We start from the raw sequence: 14850 nt of genomic DNA, 5'->3' as shown, positions 1-14850 counted from the left end.
TCATGGTATTTAAACAATGCAGTACCTCAAAAAATTCACCAATCAATATCTAGTACAAGTAGTCCAGCATAAACCAAGGGACCTCCATGACTGTCTAGAAGAACATCCCAAAATCCTGATCTCCAACAGCAGCATAATCTTTCAATGTCTCTGAAACAAAGTAGCCTAAAGCTTCCATAGTTATGAAAAGCTCTGCACAGCACACAAAAATGGAAACAGGCACTAATGCTGTTCAGCAATGCTTTCCTGATCTGCCAGCAAAGTCAATCAGTGGACAAAACCCAGGCATGATAGTCTATTCACCAGTCCTCTCCATCCTCTCAATGGAAAAAAAAGTGGACAAAGCATGTCCACTGAAAATCCAAAATATCAGTGGCCTAACAGGACTGACAGTATTGGCATCCAAATAACTAGTAGGTGTCAAAAGACAAAGGGCCAGATTCACGAAGGCTTGTACGGAGTCTAAGAGTAGAGTAAGACTCCATGCAGCCAACATGTCTGCCGAGCGATCCAGGAACAGCCGGCAGGGGTGTGCAAGAGAGCTCCTAAAACGACTCTTACACGGGCAGGGTTAGGTTATGCAAATTACCTCATTTGCTGCACAAAGCTATGCAAATGAGGTAAATTTGTGATCCAGGAAACCCTAACCTGTCCGAGTAAGAGTAGTGTTATTTGCAGAAATGTACTCCGTTGTCAACTGAGTACCGTTCTGCAAATAGCAAAATGGAGCCGTGACAGCTCAAAATAAAGGATGCATCCAATTGTGGAAGCATGCCAATGGCCAAATATATGGCCATTGGCAATTCTTCCCGTTGCAAAATAAAAAAAATATATATTTTTTACCTCGATCTCCGAAGTTTAAGCATAGCGCAGCACCGCGCAAAAGTGCTGCGCTCTAAAAACCATGAAAAAAAATTAAAAGCCACAAAAAGGGATTTTATTCAAAATTTACAAGTGCCATGCAAGTGACAGGCAGGCTGAAGACAACATGGCTACTGAGTAGAGGTTGCTAAGGGGGGAAGCTCAGTCTAAGAGATGTAACCAAGCATTAGTAGGCAATCCTATGCAAATGAGGGTAAGGATAGTGAATCCCAATTTTACATGGCATATGAGCAAAGTCCGTCTAGTGTAAGAGTAGAATAAGGGGAGTATCAGAGTAGAAGATAGGTGACATCATGAGGGGGGTATGTATGAAAGAATGTAAGCTCACTGGAGCAGAGAGGCATGTGTTTGCTGTCAGTTACTCATCACTGGAAGAGGTGTGTCAACAGGTATCCTAGCTAAAGCCAAGAAATTGAAGGTGTATGCCATGGATAACACTAAAGTTTCTTGTAGAAGTGCCTGCAACGTGTTTGCATGCGGGTGCACGCCTGTAAATCCAAGTAAGACTGTGTGCGCGAGCATACACCTGTGTGCGTGTGTTTAAGCCGGAGTAAGCATGTGTAAGGTTGTTGAAATCTGTGTAAGTGTGTTTGAGCCTGTGTGTGTGCATTCAAGCAGGAGTCAGCAAGTGTTAGGTCATGTAAGCATGTGTGCGAGCGTGTCAGCTGGTGTGCGCGTGTTTGCGCTTGTTTGCGTGCGCTGCCCCCTGTGGAAACAGAAAGGGGAAAGGAAGCACAATAAATAGTAGGAAGTTAACCAAGGAGAACTAGCAGAGCTAGCAGGTGAAAACAATTAGAATCAGGAAATTATACAGGCAGTACACTAGCCCAGCCCAGCCCAGCACTTAAAACTCTGCAAACAACTTTCCACCATGTTTTCCAAAGAGACACTGCAACACTGCAGTAAACTAAGAGAAGTGAAAACTTAAAAAGCTTTACTGAGACAAAGAAATATTAGGGGCTGCCATTGCTCTTATAAGACGACATATGCAACATGCTGAGGGTGGTGACAAAGCGAATGCTGCTGAGCAACCCACAGTGAGGAGACGGAGAAGTGTACAGGCCCAGGGTAACCTACCAAGGGCTACATGAGCTGGAGATAGTGGAGCGCTATAGAGTGGACAGAGACCTCATGCAGCAAATTGTTGAGCTGTGCAGGCCACGCCTCACACACAGAACCAACAGAGGGGAACCCATCCCAGTTGAAACCAAGGTATGTGTTGGCCTATGAATACTAGCAACAGGTACCTTCCAGAGACCAACTGGTGATATGATGGGGATTTTACAGGCATCAGCATCCAGGGTACTGCACCAGTTCCTGAAAGCCATGTCAGCACATTCCGGTGATCATGTATATTTCCCCAATTCACGTGAGGTACTGGCCAGCAATATGCGTCTTTCCAGCAAATAGCGGAATACCCTGAGGTAGTGGGTGCAATAGACTGCATGCACATACGCATCAAAGAACCAGCTGGTGAACGGGGTAGGGCCTACTTTAACCGCAAGGGCTTCCCCTCCAACTGCCAGGTCGTGTGTGATGCCCAGGGCATAATACTGAATGTGTGCGTTGGCTGCCCTGGAAGCTCCCATGATTCCCATATCTGGCATCTGACACAGCTGTACCAGACATTTGACAATGGGGACATCCCTCATGGTCACCTAGTGGGGGATACTGGATATGCACTGGAGCTGTGGCTGATGACACCCATCAGAAATGCACACACACCTGAACAGGAATGCCATAATGAGGCACACGCACAAACACGAAATGTAATCAAGCGTATGTTTGGGCTGCTCAAGTCATGGTTCTGGTGCCTGGACACATCTGATGGAGCCTTGCAGTACTCATCAACTACATGTACCCAACTTGTCATGGTTTGTGCTATGCTACATAATATGATCCTGTGAAAACAGCTGCAGCAGGAGCAGCATAGGGCCGGGCCAAACAGCCCCCCACCATTGCCAAGGCCATCACAGGCAAAGCGTGACTCAGAGGAGGAACAACCTGAGCCTGCCCCAGTAGGCAAAAGGAGGCATGCCCAGTATGCTTTGGCCTTGGCAAAGAGGCAAAGCATAGCACATACACTGGCTCAGTAGGAACTCTGCTCTCTCTAACTCGCACATATAGTAAAAGGGATGCCTAACTTGACACTACCTGTTTTCAAACATGTATAGAGAGTGTACTATGTGCATCCGACATAGGCAGCCCTTCAGCACCACCTGAGACATGATTGCCATGTTTTAAGCAATATAAAGCAGTGCTAAGCAGCTTTTACCACTATTTAGTATATGTAAACAAAATTGCACACACTAACTAGCACAACTTTGGGCAATGTTGATCAATATTGGACAACGTTCAGCAATGTTGCTTAATGTTGAGCAATGTTGGGCAAGTTCGGTCAAAGTTGTGCATAGTTGAGCAAAAGCAGGTAAACATGCTCATATTTAGACCCCTTACATACTGAATCATTGCGAGATAACAGTAAAAAGATTTTGGTAACTAATAGCAATAAGCAGCAGGTAGTCTAAACCAATGGATCCTGATCCAGTAACTGTAGAGCAAAAGCTATAGATAGTCTAAATAAATAAAAGTACTAATTGAAAAATGAATTGCTATTAAGCTGCATATACTCTGAAACTAAGAAAACAGCTGCAAAACCACTTTCATATTTCCATCTGGAGTAAAGTTCCTAATTTAAAAAAAAAATTCAAACAATTTATATCCAGAAGGTGTTGAAGCAAAGCATTGCCAAGATGTAAAACAATGCACATTTCTAGCCATATGTGCAACAAGGTTGCAAAAAGATAAGTCATGGTATTTAAACAATGCAGTACCTCAAAAAATTCACCAATCAATATCTAGTACAAGTAGTCCAGCATAAACCAAGGGACCTCCATGACTGTCTAGAACATCCCAAAATCCTGATCTCCAACAGCAGCATAATCTTTCAATGTCTCTGAAACAAAGTAGCCTAAAGCTTCCATAGTTATGAAAAGCTCTGCACAGAACACAAAAATGGAAACAGGCACTAATGCTGTTCAGCAATGCTTTCCTGATCTGCCAGCAAAGTCAATCAGTGGACAAAACCCGGGCATGATAGTCTATTTACCAGTCCTCTCCATCCTCTCAATGGAAAAAAAAGTGGACAGAGCATGTCCACTGAAAATCCAAAATATCAGTGGCCTAACAGGACTGACAGTATTGGCATCCAAATAACTAGTAGGTGTCAAAAGACAAAGGGCCGGATTCACGAAGGCTTGTACGGAGTCAAAGAGTAGAGTAAGACACCATGCAGCCAACATGTCTGCCGAGCGATCCAGGAACAGCAGGCAGGGGTGTGCAAGAGAGCTACTAAAACGACTCTTACACGGGCAGGGTTAGGTTATGCAAATTACTGCATTTGCTGCCCAAAGCTATGCAAATGAGGTAAATTTGTGATCCAGGAAACCCTAACCTGTCCAAGTAAGAGTAGTGTTATTTGCAGAAATGTACTCCGTTGTCAACTGAGTACCGTTCTGCAAATAGCAAAATGGAGCCGTGACAGCTCAAAATAAAGGATGCATCCAGTTGTGGAAGAATGCCAATGGCCAAATATATGGCCATTGGCAATTCTTCCCATTGCAAAATAAAAAAAAATATATTTTTTTACCTCGATCTCTGAAGTTTAAGCGTAGCGCAGCGCCACGCAAAAGTGCTGCACTCTAAATACCATGAAAAAAAATTAAAAGCCACAAAAAGGGATTTTATTCAAAATATACAAGTGCCATGCAAGTGACAGGCAGGCTGAAGACAACATGGCTACTGAGTAGAGGTTGCTAAGGGGGGAAGCTCAGTCTAAGAAGTGTAACCAAGTATTAGTAGGCAATCCTATGCAAATGAGGGTAAGGATAGTGAATCCCAATTTTACATGACATATGAGCAAAGTCTGTCTAGTGTGAGAGTAGGATAAGGGGAGTATCAGAGTAGAAGATAGGTGACATCATGAGGGGGGTATGTATGAAAGAATGTAAGCTCATTGGAGCAGAGTGACGTGTTTGCTGTCAGTTACTCATCACTGGAAGAGGCGTGTCAACAGGTATCCTAGCTAAAGCCAAGAAATTGAAGGTGTATGTCGTGGATAACACTAACGTTTCTTGTAGAAGTGCCTGCAATGTGTTTGCATGCGAGTGCACGCCTGTAAATCCAAGTAAGACTGTGTGCATGTGTTTAAGCCGGAGTAAGCATGTGTAAGGTTGTTGAAGTCTGTGTAAGTGTGTTTGTGCCTGTGTGTGTGCATTCAAGCAGGAGTCAGCAAGTGTTAGGTCATGTAAGCATGTGTGCGAGCGTGTCAGATGGTGGGCGCGTGTTTGTGCTTGTTTGCGTGCGCTGCCCCCTGTGGAAATAGAAAGGGGAAAGGAAGCACAATAAATAGTAGGAAGTTAACCAAGCAGAACTAGCAGAGCTAGCAGGTGAAAACAATTAAAATCAGGCAATTATACAGGCAGTACACTAGCCCAGCCCAGCCCAGCACTTAAAACTCTGCAAACAACTTTCCACCATGTTTTCCTCAGAGACACTGCAACACTGCAGTAAACTAAGGGAAGTGAAAACTTAAAAAACTTTACTGAGACAAAGAAATGTTAGGGGCTGCCATTGCTCTTATAACGCGACATATGCAACATGCTGAGGGTGGTGACAATGCAAATGCTGCTGAGCAACCCACAGTGAGGAGACGGAGAAGTGTACAGGCCCAGGGTAACATACCAGGGGCTACATGAGCTGGAGATAGTGGAGCGCTATAGAGTGGACAGAGACCTCATGCAGCAAATTGTTGAGCTGTGCAGGCCACACCTCACACACAGAACCAACAGAGGGGAACCCATCCCAGTTGAAACCAAGGTATGTGTTGGCCTACGAATACTAGCAACAGGTACCTTCCAGAGACCAACTGGTGATATGATGGGGATTTCACAGGCATCAGCATCCAGGGTACTGCACCAGTTCCTGAATGCCATGTCAACACATTCCAGTGATCATGTATATTTCCCCAATTCCCGTGAGGTACTGGCCAGCAATATGCATCTTTTCCAGCAAATAGCAGAATACCATGAGGTAGTGGGTGCAATAGACTGCACGCACATACGCATCAAAGCACCAGCTGGTGAACGGGGTAGGGCCTACTTTAACCGCAAGGGCTTCCCCTCCAACTGCCAGGTCGTGTGTGATGCCCAGGGCATAATACTGAATGTGTGTGTTGGCTGCCCTGGAAGCTACCATGATTCCCATATCTGGCATCTGACACAGCTGTACCAGACATTTGACAATGGGGACATTCCTCATGGTCACCTAGTGGGGGATGCTGGATATGCACTGGAGCTGTGGCTGATGACACCCATCAGAAATGCACACACACCCGAACAGGAATGCCATAATGAGGCACACGCACAAACACGAAATGTAATCGAGTGTATGTTTGGGCTGCTCAAGTCATGGTTCTGGTGCCTGGACACATCTGATGGAGCCTTGCAGTACTCACCAACTACATGTACCCAACTTGTCATGGTATGTGCTATGCTACATAATATGATCCTGTGAAAACAGCTGCAGCAGGAGCAGCATAGGGCCGGGCCAAACAGCCCCCCACCATTGCCAAGGCCATCACAGGCAGAGCGTGACTCAGAGGAAGAACAACCTGAGCCTGCCCCAGTAGGCAAAAGGCGGCGTGCCCAATATGCTTTGGCCTTGGCAAAGAGGCAAAGCATAGCACATACACTGGCTCAGTAGGAACCCTGCTCTCTCTGACTCGCACATGTAGTAAAAGGGATGCCTAACTTGACACTACCTGTTTTCAAACATGTATAGAGAGTGTACTATGTGCATCCGACATAGGCAGCCCTGCAGCACCACCTGAGGCATGATTGCCATGTTTTAAGCAATATAAAGCAGTGCTAAACAGCTTTTACCATAGTATATGTAAAGAAAATTGCACACACTAACTAGCACAACTTTGGGCAATGTTGAGCAATATTGGACAATGTTCAGCAATGTTGCTTAACATTGAGCAATGTTGGGCAAGTTCGGTCAAAGTTGTGCATAGTTGAGCAAAAGCAAGTAAACATGCTCATATTTGCTTTACTGGTCCTTAAGCAGTCTGGTCTGCCTAGTATGAAAATATAAAGCAGTGACAGTCCTCGAACCCAGGATACCATGCACTATAATCACAGTACTGAACCACTAAACCATGACAGTATTTCACTGGTCAGCCTGTATGAAGAAATGTTGATGAGTCTATGCAAAGTGTCTCATGGAAACCCTGCAGGCACAGCATAATCCCTGTAGAGTTATGACACAAAGGTGAGCCCTGCAGTAAAATACAACTTGATTTTCAACACACATATGGTATAAATGTTAATATTGGGCGTGTTCAGACACGTCAACAAATGTAGTGGACTTCAGACAGCAACATACTGAAAGGTCGCACTGGGCATGCTCACACACGAATAAATGAGGCAAATGTCAGGCAACAGCATACTGAAAGGCCAAACTGGGCATGCTCACACACTTAGGCCATGTCTGAGTACACCAGTGGGCCATGTCTGAGTACAGCAGTGGGCCACACATATCTGGCAGTTGCATGTGTTAACCCAGGAACCTCACACTATTCACCAATCCTGCCTTGTGCACACAGTTATATGACAACAGACACATATATAATATATTGGAACCCTGTCATAATCAAATATGTACTACAAATACTTAGGTTGTTTATAGAAAGTGGAAAAGCAAAGGAGATAAAAAACCTGCAATCAGTATCATCAATAAATAATGTGCACTCCAAACATTATCCAGTCTAGGTTATGGAAAGATTATCTGCGGAGGAGTCCATACAGAACCATGACTTCCTTCAGCTATGTCTTAAATAGCAATGTACACTCATATATGTCCTGAGTCAGGGCCAACTGTAAATGACTGACAATGCCAACATCCTGTCAGACAAGGCCATACATACATACCCACCTCCCACTGACAAAAGGCCCTATCATCATAACAGGAGATATCACATGTAGAATGGGTAAACAGCTCCTTCCAAAGCTGAAAACATGGCATCAACTGGATTACATTGTTTCCCTATATGTGTCATAAGTGAACTGCAAAACAAACATACCCTGCACCTGAACAGTCTGTTGAGCCTCACCCTCTCTACAGGATATGAAACTGTTGAATGGGTTACAGCAACATATGGCACACTCCACAAGTGTTGGTGCACAACAGACCATGGGAAATATAGTTTTATAAGCCTATGAAGTCTGATCTGCAAGGCCATGGAGTCCATCATGATTGAAGTCATAAACAGAGTTTTTGGAAGCCTACAAACACACAACCCTACCAGCTTTGGTTTGGTCATGGGCAGATCATGGTTCCCAAACCTGCTAGACTGTTTGCAAGGCAGCCACCCAGGACGTACATCAATGAAATGAGCTACACACGTTCCACATACACTTTGAATAGCCCTTTTCCAACATCCCAGACACATGTTGTATGCACAAAATCAACAACCTGTGCACAAATATGTATTGTCATCTGATGGATTGGCAACTGGGCCACAGATAGATCACACAAGGTAAGAATTGTGGAGTCCTGTTCAAGCTGGTAACACCTGCTGTCCCCCATGGCTCAGTCCTGGGATTGCATAAAACAAAGTGCACACACATTACCATGTCTAGTCTGATGATATCAGCATCCTACAAATATAGCAGGAGTAATGAAAACACCCAGTAAAGCATATAGTGCGTCGTGTTAATGCATAACTCTCTAGTGTCGTAACATAGTTAGGTAGGGGTTTAAATCCTGCAATTGCTGAGTGTGGGGTGTATGTTTCTGTGCGATTTCCTTTGAGAGCAGTGCTCTTTTTGGAGACTAGGAAAATGCCTGAAAAGTGTTATATTCCTCTTTGGCAAGTCTGTTGATGTCAGCATCCTACAAATATAGCATTGGAAATGAAAACTCCCCCTAAAGCATAAAGCGCGTCATGTTAATGCGTATCTCTCTAGTATCATAGCATAGTTAGGTAAGGGTTTGAATCCTGCAATTGCTGAGTGTGTGTAAGGGGTATTCTTCTGTGTGATTTCCTTTGAGAGGAGTGCCCTTTTTGGAGACTAGGAAAACACCTTAAAAGTGGTATATTCCTCTTTGGCAAGTCTGATGATGTCAGCATCCTACAAATATAGCAGTGGAAATAAAAGCTCCCAGTAAACCATATAGCATGTCGTGTTAATGCATATCTCTCTAATATCATAACATAGTTAGGTAGGGGTTTGAATTCTGCAATTGGTGTGTGTGTGTGTGTGTGTGTGTGTGTGTGTGTGTGTGTGTGTGTGTGTGTGTGTGTGTGTGTGTGTGTGTGTGTGTGTGTGTGTGGGTTGGTATGTTTCTGTGTGATTTCCTTTGAAAAGAGTGCCCTTTTTAGAGACTAGGAAAACACATTAAAAGTGGTATATTCCTCTTTGGCAAGTCTGATGATGTCAGCATCCTACAACTATAGCAGTGGAAATGAAAACTCCAAGTCAAGCATATAACACATCATGTTAATGCGTATTTCTCTAATATTATAACATAATTAGGTAGGGGTTTGAATCCTGCAATGGCTGAGTGGGTGGGAATGTATGTTTCTGTATGATTTCCTTTGAGAGGAGTGCCCTTTTTGGAGACTATGAAAACACCTTTAAAGTGGTATATTTCTCTTTGGCAAGTCTGATGATATCAGCATCCTACAAATATAGCATTGGAAATGAAAACTCCCAGTAAAACATATAGCGCGTCGTGTTAATGCGCATCTCTCTAGTGTTATATAGTTAGGTAGGGGTTTGAATCCTGCAATTGCTGTGTGTGACACTGTTGGTCAATGTGTTGTGAGTTTTGCTTTTATTACTGTATGACATATCAGTATAACAATAGTATGTGCATTGCACACTTCAGGTATCTGTGTGGCAAATACATACATGTACAAGTGACCTCAATTAGTTCATAGGTGTGAAGCCTGCTTTCTACATGAATACATCTGTTACCTTTGACAGATTGTGCTGCTGCTTCTCAGATCTTAGGTCACATATGTATGTTTGTGACAAGGCCAGACACTGTAGTGATCTCTGGCCTAGGTCATCTGTGTCACACACACCCATGACCGTTTCTATAGAATAGTGTGAGTGGGGGTTCATGCCTGGGGTATATGTCAGACATGTTCAAACACAACAAAGTCTGTCAATAATGGACATTCATTATAGGTGTACAACAACTTTGTGGATATGCATACAGACCCCTTATTGCTTATGTGATACACCGAGGGACATCAGAATACCTTTGGAAATGTGAATACCAAAGGACAGAAGACATAACACTTGGCTGTATGTACACATCGGTACCCATTCTACATGTTGGGGGCTACTACCTATGTGGTACTGTTGGGATACTATGTTTAGTAAATGTGGATGACTATACTATAGTTGGCTTATAGCTTTACAGCATGGGTTGGACAACAGGTATCTGTCTGTATGATACCCTTGTGGAGGATAAGTGTCTCATCCGGAGAATGCATTGTAGACCACTGTATGCTTTTCTACATGTGGACGGACATATCCCTAGTGTGTTTGCTTGTACCTAAGAGGGCTATATGCCAAACAGGAGTGGTCCCAGGAATGGGTGGAGGTCAATACCACTGGTTACTGGTAAAGTATAGTACAGGAAGGATCCAAATGCTACTGAGTTTCCTACATCTGTGTGTCAGTTGTCAAGATATCATCTAATGATTGGTTATAGTCAGGCTGTTGAGGTTGTGTATACTACCAGAATGCAAACCAATGACAGATAGTAACAGTATCACCCACAGCATAGTGTCAAACCATGTCATACACACATGTGTACCCAAGTTAAAACATATGTGTAGTAAAATGCATACTGGCCACCAATAGAAACTATGAAGTGTTAACACTGTGTAATACAGGGCATGTCACCCTTCCTATGTGTCCACTATGCACGTACATGCAGACAGTGCACCTCCACCATGTTCAGATATGTACACCTGCAAATCTGTACTGCACACATCACACATGTACTGTCCACTCACCAACACATGCTGCCAAAACTACACACATCAGCCAAGTGGCACATGGGCGGACAATACATTTTTGGAATTAACACTGGTGTAAACAATACTACATTGATAATCATAGCTTTAATGCATCACACCTGCTCAGATATACCTACAAGGATATCATTACACTCTACTGTTGACAACATGCTAACATTGATACACTGCTATAAAGTCACCCTGTGCATCAGCACCATGTTAGCCTATTCCTGCATCAATGTGACAGATGACAGGAGGTGGTACAGTTTCATCATATGCACAGGGTGTGTTCTTGGTTTGCCAGAGCCCGATATTGACCCATCCAATCAACATGTATGTGTGTGTGTGTGTGTGTGTGTGTGTGTGTGTGTGTGTGTGTGTGTGTGTGGGACAACAGTACAGCATGGGTCAATGTTGATGTAATGTGTGTGTGTATGTATTAGCCCTAGGTGTTTGGTTTATGTGTGTGTGTCTGCATGCACACAGTTCCACCATGTGGCTGCCATATATGGGAGGTTGTGGGACAGCCACAGACTGTACCTGCCAGGCTGTACAGATCACCGTCTCTGGCCATGGACTTAGTACCTGTGCCTGGCAGGGGTGCCACGGACAGTATCTGGTACTAAGCCAGACTGGGTACTATCATCAGAGGCAGAGGGATGTCGAATGGACCCATGTCCCTGCTGGGACTGGCCAGAGACACGTGCACATGGTCTTCTATGATGGTCTATTGACAGCCCAGCCCCAACATTGCTGGGGCTGGTACTGCCACTACGGGAGCGGCTGTGACTTGTGCGTCGTCCACAATGACTGCCAGCCAATGATGTTGCTGGCATACATCCACGTTGACATCTCAGCCGTCCTGCACTGTCCTGGCACATGGACATGACATTGCGGAGGACATCTAATGTCTCCCCCCAATGTCTATCAATGACCTCGGTGTAATTACGGACGGCACCGGAAAGGTCATGGATACTGTCATTGATAGTGGTGTTATGGGACCTCTGCGCCCTTAGTCCCTGTCTGGTGTACCATTCCATACATGCCTGTACCTGCATTACAGCCCAGAACATACCTGAGGTTGTAAGACCTGTGGGAGCACATCTGCCAGGGGCATTACAACCAGCAGTGCTCCCACGAGAACCCCTGGACATCTGCCTATGTGGTACCATTCCAGGAATTTGGGTATGGCTGCTGTGAGGGGATGCATGTGCCATAGATACCACACTATCCTGGTCAATGCCTACTGTATGCTGTCCCTCAGCTAAGGCCATTGTTGATGAGGGATGCATTGGCAGTATGAATGTGAGCATAGATGGGGTGGAAAGCTGTGTACTGTCGACTGGCAGCCCAACAACAGACCCTGTCAAACCTGCCTGTGCCACAACACATGTATCATCATTTCCACTATTTGTGGCAGTGTCTTCAGGTTCCCTGCTGCACTCTACCAACACAACCTCAGCACCTGTGAGAGGAAGACAGGAAACACACTTTACAATCTGTACATGATGTTAGCACACATGCCCACATGCACACATGCCCACATGCACACATGCACACATGAACACATGCACACATGCACACATGCACACATGCACACATGAACACATGCACACATGAACACAAATACACTACTCACTAAAGTAGACACACACACACACACACCAACAGCAATCCAGAACATACTCATTAGTGGTTGATGGTGGAGTACAGTATCACAAGCCAAAGAGTCCTATCACACGTGTCAGCATGCAGGATGTGTGTTGCTCAACAGCATGCAGTGTGAGTGTAGAGAGTCCTTGTTAATAACAGTATACATGTCTTTGATGCATGTGTGTTGTTCAATGATTGGCCTCACCCTAAAACACAATGTGTAGATGGACACAACATTGCTGTGCAAGTATTAAATGATTTTCAATGTCCTGTGCACCATCATTCACAGGTATACATACCATGGCTGGATGCACACAACTGTCAGGTGTATAGCAATGAATGGTATGTGTAGTACTGTAGTTACTGTAACTGGATGTAGTGTAGTACCATGAGCCATGATCAGGCAGCATCATGTGGTCACTCAAGGCCACTAATGTGTGCTACACTGGCAACTATCTTGCTGTACCTGAACTGCAGCACTGTGGCTACATTAACCATTTCACAAGCAGTTGTTACATGGGTATGTAAGGTGTTCAATAGGGAGCATTGCCTAACATGAATGTGTTGTGTGTTGAAGAGTGTCACACCACCCCATGATAGGCCTCTACCCCTCAGGTATAGTATGTGTGCTGTGTGGATGACATTTGGGATACTGGAGTCTGACCTTACAGCAGGTGTCTAAATACGCCATGTGTATCATATTAACATGTACTGCATATGACAAAGTGGTGTATGTTGTGTGCATGTGTATTGACTCTGCCTATACAATGTCCACTACAGTGTACCACAATTGTTTGGGATGCTCTGTGTATTGCATGTGTTTGAGGCAGCTACTCATGTTACTGGGATGTGCATAGTCCCACAGAAAACATGCAGAGCATGCATTATGTGTAGGTGTTTTCCATGTGTATATGGCCTACAACTCACCTATGACATCCACATGTTATTTGCTATATCAAATATAGAACACTCACCAGCATGGGTCTGCTGTCTTGCTGTCACACCAGAGGGACCTACAAGGATATGAGACAGTTTGTCAGTGTCAACAACTATGGCATTGCTGCTGTGAGTTTGCAATTTTACAGTAGTACAACGGTTGACAGTCACAGGCATACAGATTATGTTCCAAATTATCAGTATTGCAGAACACCAGGCTCCACATCTTCTAAATACACAGTCCACATCTGACATATGCATGTTCTAACAATCGAGCTAACAGTAGTCCACAGATATGCCATGTTACCTGCACGCTCCGAGTCAACTTGCTGGGTGACTCCAGCCTCCATGATGACACATGTCTGTTGTAGTGGTTGGCCAGGAGCCACCATGTTGAGGAGCAGCTCTTCCACTCTGGTGAGGGCCGGATGTAATGCTGCACCACCACCTGTGGCAAGCTGTTGTCTGCGGACATCGGAGGCATGCTGCCGGACGTGTCTAATTAAATCACTGCAGTGATGGCGTACCTGCTCATAAGTCCGGTTATGCATGCCTACGTCATTAACCCGATGGACAACATCTTGCCACAGTGCAGTGCGCTCATGCTGGTCCTGGCTGGTTATGGAGAACAGCAGGGTGTGATGTTGTACTAGGGTGGATATTATGATTTCCTCCTCTTCAGGGGAATACACAGGGTTGCAATGGTGAGACATGTCCCTGGAAGACAATAAAACAATAATTGTGAGTAAAACATGTGGCACACTTAACATTCTAAAGTACAGACATCAGTGAAATGCCATATATAACAACCTATTGGCTGTCAGTAGATACACACTTTTAATACCACATATCAGTGCTCAGCCCACAACTGCCTGACAGTGCCTGGCACATTCTATATATTAAACCATGTTCTGCACAGCAACAAAGTGAAACCAGTATGTAAGACTATACAACAGTACATGGCACACTGTATGTGACACAATGCACCACCTAGCCACAGGAGGTATATATGAAGCTAATGCATACAGAAATATGTCATCCATTGAAATGATTGTGAAGTACATTTACAGTACTACTAGTACACCACACTGCTTGTTGATAGCAACCCCCTAAGCAACATATGTGCACATTCATCAATATAGGTGGCATACTGCTGTACTACATTATACATGTTGCTAGAGATGCACTTATATCCTGTAACACACATACGACCGAGGCCATGTTACAGGCATACACACACATACATCAGACATACCTACAAGACACAAAGGTATGGC

Source organism: Protopterus annectens, chromosome 2.part2, assembly GCF_019279795.1.
Source record: "Protopterus annectens isolate FY-2018-M chromosome 2.part2, PAN1.0, whole genome shotgun sequence".
In the NCBI taxonomy this organism is placed as follows: Eukaryota; Metazoa; Chordata; order Ceratodontiformes; family Protopteridae; genus Protopterus; species Protopterus annectens.
The sequence above is the reverse complement of the archived record's forward strand: the minus strand, read 5'-3'. Positions refer to the sequence as shown.